General features: G+C 35.8%; 1 non-coding gene across 1 annotated transcript; it reads right to left on the bottom strand.

Annotated features, from left to right (window-relative positions):
- Positions 1-15,538: 15,538 nt before the first annotated feature.
- LOC141710375 (small nucleolar RNA R71) lies at positions 15,539-15,645 on the bottom strand. Its single transcript, XR_012570900.1, has one exon. It is a non-coding gene; the product is annotated as a small nucleolar RNA R71 (small nucleolar RNA).
- Between the last annotated feature and the right edge of the window lie 1,159 nt (positions 15,646-16,804).

The raw sequence follows: 16,804 nt of genomic DNA, 5'->3' as shown, positions 1-16,804 counted from the left end.
CATTCATGTTTAGAAAGCTGAGAGAGATCAGTAGTAATTACCTGGTTGCTTGATGAACTAGTTTCATTTTCATCAGAATCAGCCATCAGGGCTAGGTTGACATATTCCACATCATCATCTTCATTTACCCCATCTGCTGCCCAATCATCTTGAGTGAGAAAAGCTCTTTCCTTTTGTTTGAGCAAATCAAAATACTTCTTTTTGTAATCAACTTGCTCAAATTTCTTTTTCTCAGAATTTGGCTTCCTACACTCACTTGCAAAGTGTCCACTAATGCCACAGTTGTAACATTTGAACTTTGATTTGTCCACCATGTTTTTATTTGGCTTAGTGAACTTTGTGTTTTTCCTGAACTTCATTTTTGCAAACCTCCTGGATAGAAAGGCCAAATGTTCTTCAATATCATCAGATTCATCCTGACTGGAATTGTCTTCATCCTCAGCAACTTGCTCTTTACCCTTGCTTGATTTTGATTTGCTTGTGCCAATTTTGAGACTTGGCATTATCTTCTCCTCATTCTTGGCTTCCATCTTCTCACTGTCAGCTACAAGAGCAACTGTTCCTCCTTTTCTCTTTCCCTTTTCCAACAGCTCATCCTGCTCCATTTCAAGTTCATAAGTCTTCAGAATTCCATATAGTCTTTCAAGTGTGAAGTTCTTATAATCTTGAGAATTTCTCAAAGAGACAGTCATGGGCTTCCATTCCTTTTGCAGAGACCTAAGAAATTTTAAGTTGGAATCCTTGACTTGGTACACTCTACCATACAGCTTCAATCCATTCAATAGTTTCTGAAACCTGTTGAAGGTATCATTTAATGATTCACCTTCTTCAAAGTGAAAATATTCATACTGTTGAATAAGAAGCTGCATCTTGTTCTCTCTGACCTGCTCAGTACCTTCACAGATGATTTGTACAGTATCCCAAACTTCCTTTGCAGTTTGGCTATTGATGACATTGTCAAACATATCTTGATCTAAGCCATTAAACAAAATGTTCATGGCTCTCTTATCCTTGCGGATTTCTTCCATGTCTTCAATAGTCCATTCTGCTTTTGGCTTGGGAATGGACTGTCCAACAGCAACTGTTGCAGTAGCAGCTGTGGCTACTTTGTGAGGGATGTGAGGACCATTTTCAATACAGTTGATGTAGCTTTCATCTTGAGAAAGAAGATGTAAATGCATCTTCACTTTCCAGTGATGATAATTATCTTTTTCCAGGACTGGGATCTTTACACCAATATCCTTCCTACTCATGATGTTAGCATGAGGATTCTTCTGTGCACTCATGATGTTAGTAGAATAGATCTTTAAACTCTTTGTATGTTAAGAGCTTGCTCTGATACCAATTGTTATTCCCAGTGGACTAACAATGAGATTTACAGAAGGGGGTTGAATGTAAATCTCAAAACTTTTTCAAGTTTTGAGCAATTTCTAAGGCTAAGTGTTTGAGTGATCAAATGTGTGTCAATTGCTTGAAGCTGATGCAGACAGATATTTATTCAAACACAAATGTAATGAACACAAAGAACTTAAAAACTTTTCTGGTGGATTTGTTGTTCCACCAGAGATGTGTTATTTCAGAAAATCTGTGATTCAAAGAATTAAATCACAGCTGCTTCCTAGTACAAACTAGATGATTTTCTCTTTTGATATTTCTAAACAGCTCAGGAAAATTCATATCTAATTACTAGCTGCTACTTGGTTTATATATCACCAAGTTTACAAGTGAAGACAAACTGTAAAATACAATTGAAAAGATTCTTCACATGTTACTTCTTCATTTCTCTATCCAATGCAATCTAGGATAATCTGTAAATCTTTGAATACTTCCTTGTTTGCATCAGAATGGAAATGCTGCATTTTCTTGATTCCTCCTAGAGGCTTCCACATTCCAGTGTGTCCCTGTCAACCCATGTGCCTCTATCAGCTTGTGAATTGTCACAATCAACTGCTAATGAACTAAGCATCCGTTGAAGCTTTCATCCGTTGATGCCTTATCCGTTGAGGCTTTATCCGTTGAAGCTTTATCCGTTGATGCATTATCAGTTGAAGTCTTTATCCGTTGAAGCACTTATCCGTTGATGGATATTATCCGTTGAAGCATTAGAGACATCCGTTGAAGCTTTGTTTCTTATCCGTTGAAGGTCTTCAATATCCGTTGACACTTCTTCACTTATACAAAATTACAAGGCATGAAATATTTACACTTAGCCCTCCTATTTGTACATCCATTAGTAGTCAACATGACTGATCATTTCCTAACAACATCTAAGAATTACAGCTTGAAACCAGAGAGTGAAATGTGCTACAATACTAAACTTATTGCTAAGTAAAACTACTCCTTCAACGGATAGCCAAGATGGTCTTATCCGTTGAGGCTACAAACACTAGATTTCTACTTAAGTGTTTTGCTTAACTTATCATCAAACTAATACACATATTCCTAACACTGATAAATATTCCCTAAATTCTTCAAGCAAGTATTCGCCACCACAATCTGATCATAGTGACTTGATACTTTTATTAAGTCGCTTATCCGTTTTAGCTTTGTACTCTTTGAACTTATCAAAGCACTCAGACTTACGGTGCAATAAATAAACGTACCCATATCTAGAATAATCATCAATGAAAGTGACGAAATATTCATAACCACCTCTTGCTTGGATATTCATTGGGTCCACAAAAATCAGAGTGAACCAATTCTAACAGTTGTTTGGCTCTATTCCCTTTTGCCTTGAAAGGCCTATTAGTCATTTTACCTTCCAAGCAGGATTCACAAACTGGAAATGGCTCCACTGCCAATGAGCTTAAAGGCCCGTCTACTACCAGTCTTTGAATCCTCCTCAAGTTAATATGACCTAATCTCAAGTGCCAAAGATATGTTTGGTTCAATCTAGAAGGTTCCTTTCTTTTAGTAGAGTTAGAAGATGTGTTGTTCAATTCTCTAAATTGCAGTTGCAGTGCAGGTTGACTAGGATTAATTATATACAAATTGTCTTGCAATATACCAGAACATATAATTCGTTTATTCATCATAATAGGAACATTACGATCCAAACAAACATTATAACCATCCAAAGCAAGTTTAGAAACCGAAATTAAATTCCTTCTAAAAGAAGGTACATAAAGACAATTGTTCAAAACCAAAATCCTATCAGAACCAAAAGATAAATGAATAACTCCTACTGCAACTACTGCTACTTTCGTAGCATCTCCCATGAACACGTATATCTCACCATCTCTAAGCATTCTGGATAGTTGGAACCCCTACATAGAATTACAAACATGATCAGTGGCTCCTGTATCTACACACCAAGTGCTCGTAGATATAGCCGCTATAAATGTTTCTGTAACTAGAGAAAGAGACATACCAGTATTGTTTGTCTTCTTAGGAAGAGGACAATCCTGTTTCCAGTGACCTGACTGTTTGCATCTGAAGCACTTTCCCTTAGGTTTTTTCACACCACCCTGAACTCCCACTGCCTTCACAGCTTTCTGTGTCTGAGCCTTTTTCTTCTTCTTAATACCTTTCGGCTTAGAGGAAGAACCTTTCTCAGCCACATTCACTTGAACACTCTCCCGAAATAATCCTTCAGCTGCCTGAAGTTCTGTCAGCAGTTCCGCGACACTATACTGCCTCTTGTTCATGTTGTAATTCAAGCGGAACTGCTCAAAACTCTTGGACAAGCTCATAAGGATAATGTCAATCTGGGTTTCCCCGTCAAGTTCAGCACCAAGGATCTCTATCTCATTCAGATGCGACATCATCTTGAGAACATGATCCCTTACAGGTGTGCCTTCAGCCATCTGAGTGTTCATTAAAGCCTTCATGGCTACTTGCCTAGCAGCCCTATTCTGATCTCCAAAAAGTTCCTTGAGATTAAAGAGCATATCCGAAGCATTGGCCATAGACTGATGCTGATGCTGCAAAACACCCGACATTGCTGCCATAATGTAACTGTTGGATTTTAATCACAGCGGTGGCATGGTAAAACACTTTTACACACAAAAACTCCAAATAAAAGCATACAGATCATGAATAAAAATTCGAGGGATCGAATCTAACCTATAAAATAATTCAAAGACAACGATCAGAGATCCTTAGCAGTTGCTCCTCAAGTGTGAAGCACTCCACCGGTATCCACCAAGAAAACGATGTTAAGGAGGAGGAAGGAGGTAGAGAGAATTGGGTTTTCCAAACTTTTTGGGTTTTTTGGGGTTCGAATCAAAAATAGGGTTTATAATAGTATATTTATAGGCAAAATTTTCAGCTGAAATTTTCCCAAAAATATTATTATTATTATCCCATTTATTATTCTCATTAATAATTAAAACACCTTTTAATTATTAATCCTTTTTCTAAACACTTTAGAAATAATTCTCTCTCTTGATTTAATTTCCAAAAATTAAATCCTTAATTAATAATATTAAGAACTTTTCTTAATTAATTTATAATTAATTAAATCTCATTTAATCAATTATTAAATTTGCCAATTAATTATTTATTTCACAAATAAATAATTATTTAGCCATTATTAATTAATTCCTCCACCATTAAATCATTCTCTTTTTATGGTGTGACCATGTAGGTTCAATATTAAGCCGGTAGTAGAAATAAATAATAATAAAACTATTTTATCATTATTTATATAAATTCTCTAATTTATTAAATATGATTAATTAATTAATCACATTTATTCTACATCGTGAGGGATACTTCTCAGCATATCGCGACTATCCGGATAATATGAATTCACTGCTTAGAATACCAAGAACCTATTCAGTGAATAGTTACCGTACAATAAACTCCTTCTACCCTACAATGTCCCGATTAAATACAAGGCATGGATCTCGTGTCAAGCCTATCTAATTTAGTCACTTGCTTACCATTTACTATGCATAGTTCTATGCAAATTAGAAACTCCTTTCTAATTTCATTCACTCTGGCCAGAGATTCCTGAACTAGCATAAGTGGATCAGCCTTGAACATTCGCTTCCTTCACTGGAAGAGGTAGATCCTTTATTGATCATACACTATCTTCGTGTACAAATTCTTATACCCAGTAGAGCCCTAATAATTGTCCCTGGAGACTAAGAACTAAACCAAAGCATAGTTCAGTGTACACAAGATGACTATGATGACCTCAAGTCTAAGGATACTTGTACAACTATCACTATGTGAACAACTGCTGACACATGAGTGAACTCCATCAGTTGTTCAGCTGTGCGAGTCATGTTCAGTGAACTTATTCCATAATAAGCACCTACATACTAGCTATAGTGTCACCACACAAATGTCTATGAGAACAGACATCCTTCATAATGAAGCAAGCATAGTATGTACCGATCTTTGCGGATTATTAATTACCAGTTAGTAATCCTATGACCAGGAACTATTTAAGTTTAGAGTTATCATCTTTTTAGGTCTCACTATTATGATCTCATCATAATCCATAAAAAGCTTTACTCTAAACTTTGGTATATCTTATTTAAACACTTAAATAGATAAAGCCCGTAATAAAAACAAAACAAGTCTTTTATTAATATCAATGAAATCAAAACAGATTATATAAAAGTTATTCCTAAATCCTCATACATGATTGGACTTAGGATATATTCCTTTCAATCTCCCACTTGTACTAAAGCCAATCACTCTGGTATCTAATACCCATCTAGTCTTTATGACAATCAAAGTGACTTTCAGAAAGTAGCTTTGTGAGTGGGTCTACTATGTTGTTATGTGTGTCAACTCTATTTCAATACAATACAAGAAATGTTACCGCGCTCCCACTAACCCTTTTGTAGACGCATGGTTCATCTTCGTTTTTGATAAAATCAAACTCTTTGATTGTCTCATCAAAACGAATGTTCCATCTTTTGAGAAGCTTGCTTTAACCACATATGGTTCGCAGCAGCTTACACACTAGGTTTTCATTTCTCTTGGAAAGAAAACCATCTGGCTATTTGCCAGATCTCATAGTCGTAGTAAGCAGCAATCGCAAGCAAAATCCAAACTGATTATAACAGGGCTACAGGTAAAAGGTTTCATCAAAGTCAATCCATTGCCTTTGTTTGAATACTTTTGCCACAAGCCTGGCCTTATAGGTCTCCACCTGGCCATCTGCTATAATCTATCTTTTGTATACCGTATACATAGATTCCATTCTGGATTTCATGGCACTTTGCCATTTCTCTGAGTCAACACTACTCATAGCCTCATTATAGGTCACAGGGTCGTCATCATCAATGATCGACAACTCATTGTCATTCTTAATGACAAGGCCATATTACCTCTCAGGTTGGCGAGACACTCTCCCTGTTCTATGAATGGGCTGTTCCACAAAAGGTTGTTCAGTCAGAACAGGTGTTTCCACTTGATCCATAGTAGTTTGTGTTTCTTGAACTTCATCAAGTTCAATTTTGCTCCCACTGTTTCCTTCAAGGATAAACTCCTTTTCCAAGAAGGTAGCATGTCTGGAGACAAACACCCGATGATCGGTGTAAAAGTAATACCCTAAAGTCTCTTTAGGATATCCCACAAAACTACATTTTACGGATCGATATTCCAGCTTATCTGGGTCAACTTACTTGACATAAGCTAGACATCCCCAAATCTTAACGTGTTTAAGACTCAGTTTCCTTTCTTTCCATATCTCATACGGAGTTTGAATAACAGATTTGGAAAGCACCTTATTCAGTAAATATGCTGAGGTTTCCAATACATAACCCCATAGGAATACTGGAAGATTTGCATAGCTCATCATGGACCGAACTATGTCTAACAAAGTTCGATTTCTCCTTTCAGATACCAATCTGGAGGCGTCCACTGGGAGACTATACCATTTACTTTGAGATAATCTAGAAATACTCCATTAAAGTATTCACCACCTCGATCTAATCGAAGAATAATAATACTCTGTTTGGTTTGTTTCTCCACTTCATACTTATACTCTTTGAACTTTTCAAAGGCTTCAGACTTGTGTTTCATCAAACACATATCTGAATCTAGATCTATCATCTATGAAAGTAATGAAGTTTGAAAATCCACCCATGGCTTGCTTAGACATTGGTCCACATACATCTGTGTGTACCATTCCTAGCAAATTTGCAGTCCTCTCTCCATGTCTACTAAATGGAGACTGCAGTGCCACAATGAAGTGAGATTTTCATCATCCCTTTTCTTTTATTAGTTTGTTCAATCTGAAGTAAATTATGTCACATATATACAGACCATTATTTAAAGCACCACGTCCATAAAGAATATTATCTCTAAGAATAGAATATTCATTATTCTCAATAATAAATGAAAATCCAGCCAAGTCTAATATGGGAATAATATTCCTCACAATCGAGGGAACAAAATAACAATTATTTAAAATAATAGTCTTGCCCATAGGCATATGTAAATGAAATAATTCTACATCTTCAGCAGCAACTCTTGCTCAATTTCCCATCAGTAGAATCACCTCCTCTTCCTCAAGAGTCCTACTTCTCCTTGGTCCCTGCAACGAATTGCAGATGTCAGAACCATAGGCGGTATCTAATACCCAAGTAGAAATTTGGCTTAATGACATATTCACTTATATCATGAACATACCTGAATCAGAAGCGGTAGTCTCACTACCCTTCTTCTTCTTCAATTCTGCAAGGTAAACCTTGCAGTTCCTCTTCCAGTGCCCCACCTTGTTACAGTGAATGCAAACAACTTTGCTCTTGGGGTCTTCAGCTTTTGGTGGAACCGGCGTTTTCTCACCTAATTTCTTCTTCTTGGAAGGGTTCCTCTTCCTTTTCTTAGGATTGGAACCTTCACCAATTAGAAGAACAGAACTCTTCTTAGGGGGAAAATTCGATTCCGCAGTCTTCAACATGTTGTGGAGTTCAGGCAGGCTGACATCCAACTTATTCATGTGAAAGTTCACAACAAACTGCGAGAATGAACTCGGAAGCGATTGCAAGACCAAGTCTTGGCTCAGCTCCCCATCCATGGCAAAACCAAGTTGTCCAAGACGTTCAATCAAATTGATCATCTTAAGTACATGGTCATTCACAGATGATCCCTCAGACATCCTACAACCGAACAACTCATTCGATATCTCATATCGAGCTGTCCTCCCCACCACATCATACAACTCTTGTAGATGCATTAGGATAGTGTGAGCATCCATATGCTCATGTTGCTTCTGTAGCTCAATGTTCATGGAAGCTAGCATGATGCATTGAGCAACATTTGCATCATCTATCCACTTACGATACACAACATGTTCATCATTATGTGCATCACTAGCAGGTTCAGTAGGCCTAGGTGAGTCAATCACGTATTCCAGCTTCTCAATCCTGAGAACAATTCTCAAGTTTCGAAGCCAGTCAGCATAATTAGGACCAGTCAATTTGTGAGCATCTAATATGCTCCTGAGTGATAGTGCAGAAGACATAACGTACAAAGTAAATCTGTAAATGATAAACACATAACAACACTTAGCAAATAATCGATTTCATTTTAAAACACTATATGAATCGGGTCTTTATTCATAAGTGGCTCCCATTAGTTTATCTAATTTATTCAACCCCCTACGTGAAAAATTAAGCATTCATAATGCTAGTGGGAATAGGGATCCTACATTCCATTACACAACCCCGGCTGTAGCACGAACCGCCATGTAATGTTCAATAGGCAGACAACTCTTGTCAATTACATCTTATTTTATTCCCTAATCAAACTTTAGCCTCTTGAATAATTGAGTCTCGGCTGTGGCATGACAAACTCAATATTCTAAGTCAAGTCTAACCCAACATTCCGTACAGTTGAATCAGTCCCCGAAGGCCCACGGCTGTAGCACGTACCGACCTTTAGATTCTTATTCAATGTACACATCTCTATGTAATAGACAAGTATTTCTTATTTCGAAATCAAAGCCCTCGGCTGTAGCACGAACCGACAATGATTCAAAAATAAGAACTACTTTCTATCATGTTGGAAGGCTATGACCGACACAAGCCCGTTGTATCATTGGCCAATTACTACTTGATATTATTTAATTTTAGAGGGATTATATTACGTTACAATCATAATCATATTATAAAGAGATTCTTCCTTTTAAATTAAATATTTCAAATCAATAATCAATAATCAGATGATTCCCATATCGGGTGGAGCATTGTCAAGAGGCGTCACTTAATAACCCTTTCTTACAGATAGAAATCTGTTGTTGACAGAATCATCCTTTCTCTCATATCGAAAATTCATATTCAATTACGTGTTTCACAAATACAAGAATCTCATGATTGTATTCATAATATTGTTATTAAGGTTATGAAATAATTTCACTATACTAGGTTGTCTAACAAACGCCTTATGTTCATTTAAGTTCACATAAATCTATCATCGCATGATAAACTAAGCATATATCACATATATCAACATGAATAAACATCAAGGTAGGCATGTTACCTCATCTAGCATATTGGTCTAAGCATTATACATCTCTATGTATCACATGAAGCATTTAAAAACAGTTAAAATAGTTAAAAACAGCTTTAAAACACTTTTGGAAATATAAACAGTTCAAACTTTTATATAAACTAAAATTGATCACTCCATTAGATCCGTCTCAGAAAAACGAATCCAACGGTATATTGCACGCCTAAAACAGAGTTACGAAACTCCCAGAAAATCAATTTTAATCTGGACAGTCGGGCTGTAACGCATTACAGGAACGCGTTACAAGCCCTGTAACGCATTCCGGTGATGCGTTACAACCCTTTTAAGCCATTTAAAAGGTGTAACGCATTCCGTGAATGCGCCACAGGGTGTAACGCATTCCCGGAATGCGCGACACCCCCTTCCCGCGCACGTGCACCACACGCGCCTGCCAGCAGCCGCCGCCGATTGTTCTCTTCTGTACCTGTCAGTCGTCCTTGTCTTCGTTCCGTGCATTCAACAGCAGATAAATAGCAGCAGACGCAGATGTACATATATATATACATACTTACAATACATATATATATATCTTTATTTAATTATGAATTTAATTAAAATAACTTCAAAAATTCATAATAAAAAATCTATACATCATCAAAATTATAAAAAAAATACCCAGACGATCTACAACACTTGTAGAACCCAGATCAACATTCAAAATTATTATGAGAAACGATTTCTCATCAGACAAAATTAATCCATAATATAACTTGTAAAAATCATAATTAATTCATGCAAGCACATAAAATTCTGAAATTTTTACCAATTTTTACCACAGATCTATATGCATACAACCTATGCTTTGATACCATTGTTGGATTTTAATCGCAGCGGAGGCATGGTAAAATACTTTTACACATAAAAACTCCAAACAAAAGCATACAGATCATGAATAAAAATTCGAGGGATCGAATCTAACCTTTAAAATAATTCGGAGACAACGATCAGAGATCCTTAGCAGTTGCTCCTCAAGTGTGAAGCACTCCACCAGTATCCACCAAGAAAACGATGTTAAGGAGGAGGAAGGAGGTGGAGAGAATTGGGTTTTCCAAACTTTTTGGGTTTTTTGGGGTTCGAATCAAAAACAGGGTTTATAATAGTATATTTATAGGCAAAATTTTCAGCTGAAATTTTCCCATAAATATTATTATTATTATCCCATTTATTATTCTCATTAATAATTAAAACACCTTTTAATTATTAATCCTTTTTCTAAACACTTTAGAAATAATTCTCTCTCTTTATTTAATTTCCAAAAATTAAATCATTAATTAATAATATTAAGAACTTTTATTAATTAATTTATAATTAATTAAATCTAATTTAATTAATTATTAAATTTGCCAATTAATTATTTATTTTACAAATAAATAATTATTTAGCCATTATTAATTAATTCCTCCACCATTAAATCATTCTCTTTTTATGGTGTGACCCTGTAGGTTCAATATTAAGCCGGTAGTAGAAATAAATAATAATAAAACTATTTTATCATTATTTATATACATTCTCTAATTTATTAAATATGATTAATTAATTAATCACATTTATTTTACATCGTGAGGGATACTTCTCAGCATATCGCGACTATCCGGATAATATGAATTCACTGCTTAGAATACCAAGAACCTATTCAGTGAATAGTTACCGTACAATAAACTCCTTCTACCCTACAATGTCCCGATTAAATACAAGGCATGGATCTCGTGTCAAGCCTATCTAATTTAATCACTTGCTTACCATTTACTATGCGTAGTTCTATGCAAATTAGAAACTCCTTTCTAATTTCATTCACTCTGGCCAGAGATTCCTGAACTAGCATAAGTGGATCAGCTTTGAACATTCGCTTCCTTCACTGGAAGGGGTAGATCCTTTATTGATCATACACTATCTTCGTGTACAAATTCCTATACCCAGTAGAGCCCTAATAATTGTCTCTGGAGACTAAGAACTAAACCAAAACATAGTTCAGTGTACACAAGATGACTATGATGACCTCAAGTCTAAGGATACTTGTACAACTATCACTATGTGAACAACTGCTGACGCGTGAGTGAACTCCATCAGTTGTTCAGCTATGCGAGTCATGTTCAGTGAACTTATTCCATAATAAGCACCTACGTACTAGCTATAGTGTCACCACACAAATGTCTATGAGAACAGACATCCTTCATAATGAAGCAAACATAGTATGTACCGATCTTTGCGGATTATTAATTACCAGTTAGTAATCCTATGACCAGGAACTATTTAAGTTTAGAGTTATCATCTTTTCAGGTCTCACTATTATGATCTCATCATAATCCATAAAAAGCTTTACTCTAAACTATGGTATATCTTATTTAAACACTAAAATAGATAAAGCCCATAATAAAACCAAAATAAGTCTTTTACTAATATCAATGAAATCAAAACAGATTACATAAAAGTTATTCCTAAATCCTCATACATGATTGGACTTAGGACATATTCCTTTCAGTAACATCGCGACATCTCATCAGCCTTAATCCATCGTTTATAATACTCTTTCTCATCTTCAGGAGCATCAGCAGCAGGCTGTTCAGGCTTGGGTTCATAAGTGTAAAACTTGTACTCCTCAGCAGTCAACACAATGTCCAAATTTCATTTCCATTCAATATAGTTAGGTCCGGTAAGTTTGTTATCCTTAAGTATGGTGAATAGTGGATTAAAGCCCATTTTATCCTGAGAATCATGCATAAAAACATCACATAAATAAGGGTGCATTAATTATTAAGATCTAAATTATTAAAATTTAATGCACTAACATCTAAACACCATAAGCTTCTGGTACGCCACGATGTGTGACATGTATACCACCTAATTTTGTTTAAATGTTACTTCGGTCCTATTACTAAATAATATGCCACTTTGGGGTGGACTATATTATTTTTCATAGCTAAGTGTATACCATCATCAAATCTTAAATTATTCGAAATCTATGGAACTTGGTACGCCACGATGGGTGGCGTGTATACCTTCCAATATTTGTAATTTTGCCTTGAATAGAATACTTCAATTCAATATTCATCAATGGTTTGATTTCCAGGTAGTGGAGGAGTCACATCGGTCTCCTTAAAACCCACAGCCTTACAAGTTCGATGAACCCGTTTTTGACAAAATCGCCCCAAATTAGAAATAAAGAAAATCCATATTTATTCCTTTCAAAATTTATTAATTTAAGAAGTTTGTTCTAGTAATTTCTATAACATTCTAGACACCACAAATTACATGCCACGATGGGTGACGTATATATAATTTATATTCGTCTTTATGTTAAATTACCTACAACCAATAATGGAGACCATGAGATTTAATTTCATATTAATTCCCTCTCCCACTTAGAATTTTTTTTATTAAAATTGAGGAATTTTAAAATTAAATGGGGCCCTATGTTGTTATAATTATGTCTAATCATGCATTCAAAATACACACATAATTTTAGCAACATATAACATTTAATTAAAGTAATAAATAAATTTTATGTCCATGTCGTCCTAATTAAGTTAAACATGCAATTTTAAAAGAATTACACACATAATTAACGACACACATAATCAATAAATTAAAGCAATAATTAAAATTTAATGGAAAAAAATAAAATAAATTTTCCACTATTATGGCCCTTGAAAAAAAATCCAGCTCTAAAAAAAAATCTGCCCCAAGCGCGCCCAGACGCCCCCAGCAGCCCCAGCAGCCCCAGCTGCCGCAGCAGCCCCAGCTGCCCCAGCTGCCGCATCAGCCCCATGTAATCGCACAGCGGAACAAAAAACTACCGGGATTGATTTCCGATCGCACATAACTATTACAAAATACCCGGAACAATTACAAAAAAAATAGATCTAATACAAAACTAATTTTGTAAAATCTATTCTAACACGATCAACCCTCGTGTAAATTACAACCATGATTAAACCACGTGGAAACCAAAACAAAAATTAACCATGATTAAACCACGTGGGATCCAAACACATAATTAAAATATACATGGCCATAATAGTGGATTAACAACCTACATCAAAACCAATACAAGCAAAACACTATATACACGCATATATAATTACGACATGGACATTATATCATAAAACATAGAACCCATTACCAGGCTCTTGATACCAATTGTTGGGAACCACTGACTTAGGGTGTTACTACGTTTTACGATAAAGATTACGAAAAGAGGATTACCTTGTTAATGGTTGATTCCACGCTCTTCTATTGTATTCCCAAATTCCCTTGAGCGAAGTGTGGCCTCCGTCTTCTCAAGCTATCCTCTCTTCTTGCTCCTTGGTGGCTACAATATGTTTTAACACAATTCCAAGCAAGAAGAGAATAAGAATATATATAGGCTACAATAGGACCATGGATAATTAGGTTGGGCCTTCTAATTACATCTTGAGCCTAGCCCAATGTAATTAAATATTAATTCAATCCACTAAAGAATTAATATTTGCACTACCTTTCCTAATACCGTAATTTAATTAATTCGGTTCCAATATTATTTGCTTATTAAATTCCCCATGTTTAAAATATCATATGTACATTAATTAAATAAATTACTGATAATTTATTTAATTAATATCTTTTATCCTTGATCATCCACTCAACCTTTATTTAATTATGCCAGAATAAATTCCACCTGCAGGGTTTCACATAATTAAATCTTTTTGAGCTTTCAAGGGGACATCATTAACCCGAATATTATCAGGACATGGATTCCTTCAATAAATAATATTCACCATGTATATAATTCCATCACCCAAAATATAATGATATAATTCAAAAGAATTATTTCATATATAAATCAAAGCATGTAAATAATATACACGTGTCAATTACTATTTCCGGATTAAGAACCTAAGCATTAATAATAACATAGAATCTTAGTTCTCCTTCTTAATCAGTATTAAGGGAACAATTCTAAATTTGATCTTGTTCAATATACACAAAGTATACTAGTATTATTTATTAGTCAATATAAACTAATATAAATAATACTACAGCCATACCAGTGGATTATCCAACACCACCTGTGCTGTGAACCTTATTATATTATATAACCGTATTTAACAATCTAATATTCTGTATCCCATTTGATACTAGATTGTTCACAATATATAATATTAGACAACATGTAAACATTCAAATGATTCTCAAATAAACTGGCCAGAAATAAATGTACATACTTCAAATACATATTTTCAGTATACACTAACAAATATTAGTTAGTATAATCTCGTAGTTATAAACAATCTCAACTTTTTATCATCTTAGCATTGAATAATAACCATATCATTGTTGCATAAGTGCATAATTTGAAATTAACCTAAAAGAGTCTATGTGGGAATGGACTAGAAATAATTCTATATTACCTGCGAACGTGTATACTTGCATGTAATTTAGCGCGTGTTTCGTCATAACAAGTTTTTAGCGCCGCTACCAGGGACTCATGGTTTACTTTTAGTTTATGTGCTTAACATCAGTGGCCGTTAAAGTTCACTGACTCAGATATTTTACTTACTTGTTTGTGTGTTGCTTTTTCAGGTACTCTAGGGAGCGTATATGCTAACACGTTCTCGATCTCGAAAGAGAACACTGGATAAAGCAGTTGACGAAGTTGTAGAAGAGATCTTAGTCGAGAAAGTTGAAGAAGAAGCTCTTGTTGCAATGGGGGAACCAGAAGCGAATACGAAGGCTTTGAAGGATTAGTCTCAACAGAAGATTAATGATATTCAGTCTAGCATTGTCAGACCATCCATCACGGCTAACACTTTTGAAATCAAGGCTAGCACGATTCAGATGGTGCAGAACTCGGTTCAGTTTGGGGGTTCTCCGACGGAAGATCCCAACATGCATATTAGAGATTTGCGACACTTTCAAATTGAACAATGTGTCTGAAGATGCTATAAAGATAAGGCTTTTCCCATCTCCTCTGAGGGATAAAGCTAAGTGTTGGTTGCATTCTCTACCTCCAGGATCTATCACTAAATGGGAAGATCTTGCTCAAAAGTTTCTTACAAAGTTCTTTCCTATGGCGAAGACTGCTGCAATCAGGAATGCTCTTACTCAATTTACGCAACAATCATGAGAGTCTGTGTGTGAAGCTTGGGATCGTTATAAGGAGATGCTTAGAAAGTGTCCTCATCATGGGATGCCTGACTGGATGATTATTAACTGCTTTTATAATGTCTTGGGAGCACAGTCTAGACCCATGCTTGATGTTGCATTAGGTGGAGCCTTATGGGCCAAGAGCTACGATGATGCTTATGAGTTGATTGAACTGATGGATGTTAATGAATACCAGAACCCTTCTCAGAGACTAAATCAAGGCATGATAGCAAGAATTCTAGAGGTGGATGTAGCTACTGCGATAGCTGCTCAGCTTAAGGCTTTGACGATGAAGGTGGATTAATCTTTGGCTAATTATGGAGTTAATCATATTACTAGTGTCTGTGAGCTTTGTGCTGTTGCGCATGAGACAGAGTAGTGTGTATATCTAGTGAATCAGCTCAGTTCATAAGCAACTTTCAGAGGTCGCAGCACCCAGTTCCAGCCACCTATCATCCCAAGAACCGCAATCATCCTAAATTTAGTTGGAGCAACACTTAAAATGTGGTTCAACAGCCTTATCAGCAGTATGCAGGAAAGTAGTACAACCCTCCTGGTTTTTAACAATATCATTATGCTCCAAGACAATAACTCCAATTTCAGCAGTTACCACATGATGGTACAAGTCAAGCTAATAAAAAATCTGAATTGGAGGAGTTGAGGCTCATGTGTAGGAGCCAAGCAGTTTTTATTAAGACCTCGGAGAATCAAATTGGTCAGATTGCCAATGCCTTGCTGAATCATCAACCGGGTACACTACCCAGTGACACAGAAGTTCCAGGCAAGAAGGAATCAAAAAAGCAAGTCAAGGCAATTACATTGAGGATTGGAAGGGTTGCAAGCCAAGAAAAAGCTCAAATTTCAGAAGATGAAGTTGTGGTTGAAGAAGATGTGCAGAAGGAAGCAGAAGTGGAACCAAGGAAGAAAACTGTGGAACACACTCCTCCTGAGGGTAATACAGGGGAGAAACAGGTCTATCCTCCACCTCCTTTTCCTAAGAGGCTGTAGAAGCAAAAGTTGGATAAACAGTTTGCGAAGTTTCTGGAGGTGTTCAAGAAACTTCATATCAACATGCCTTTTGCTGAAACTCTTGAACAGATGCCTAGTTATGCAAAGTTTATGAAAGATATTCTCTCTCGAAAAGTGAAGCTCGATGACTTAGAGACTGTTGCTCTAACGGAGGAATGTAGTGTTGTGCTGCAAC

Source organism: Apium graveolens, chromosome 2 (assembly GCF_009905375.1).
Source record: "Apium graveolens cultivar Ventura chromosome 2, ASM990537v1, whole genome shotgun sequence".
NCBI classification, from domain to species: Eukaryota; Viridiplantae; Streptophyta; class Magnoliopsida; order Apiales; family Apiaceae; genus Apium; species Apium graveolens.
Note: the sequence above shows the minus strand (reverse complement) of the source record. Positions and strands in the feature narration are given on the sequence as shown.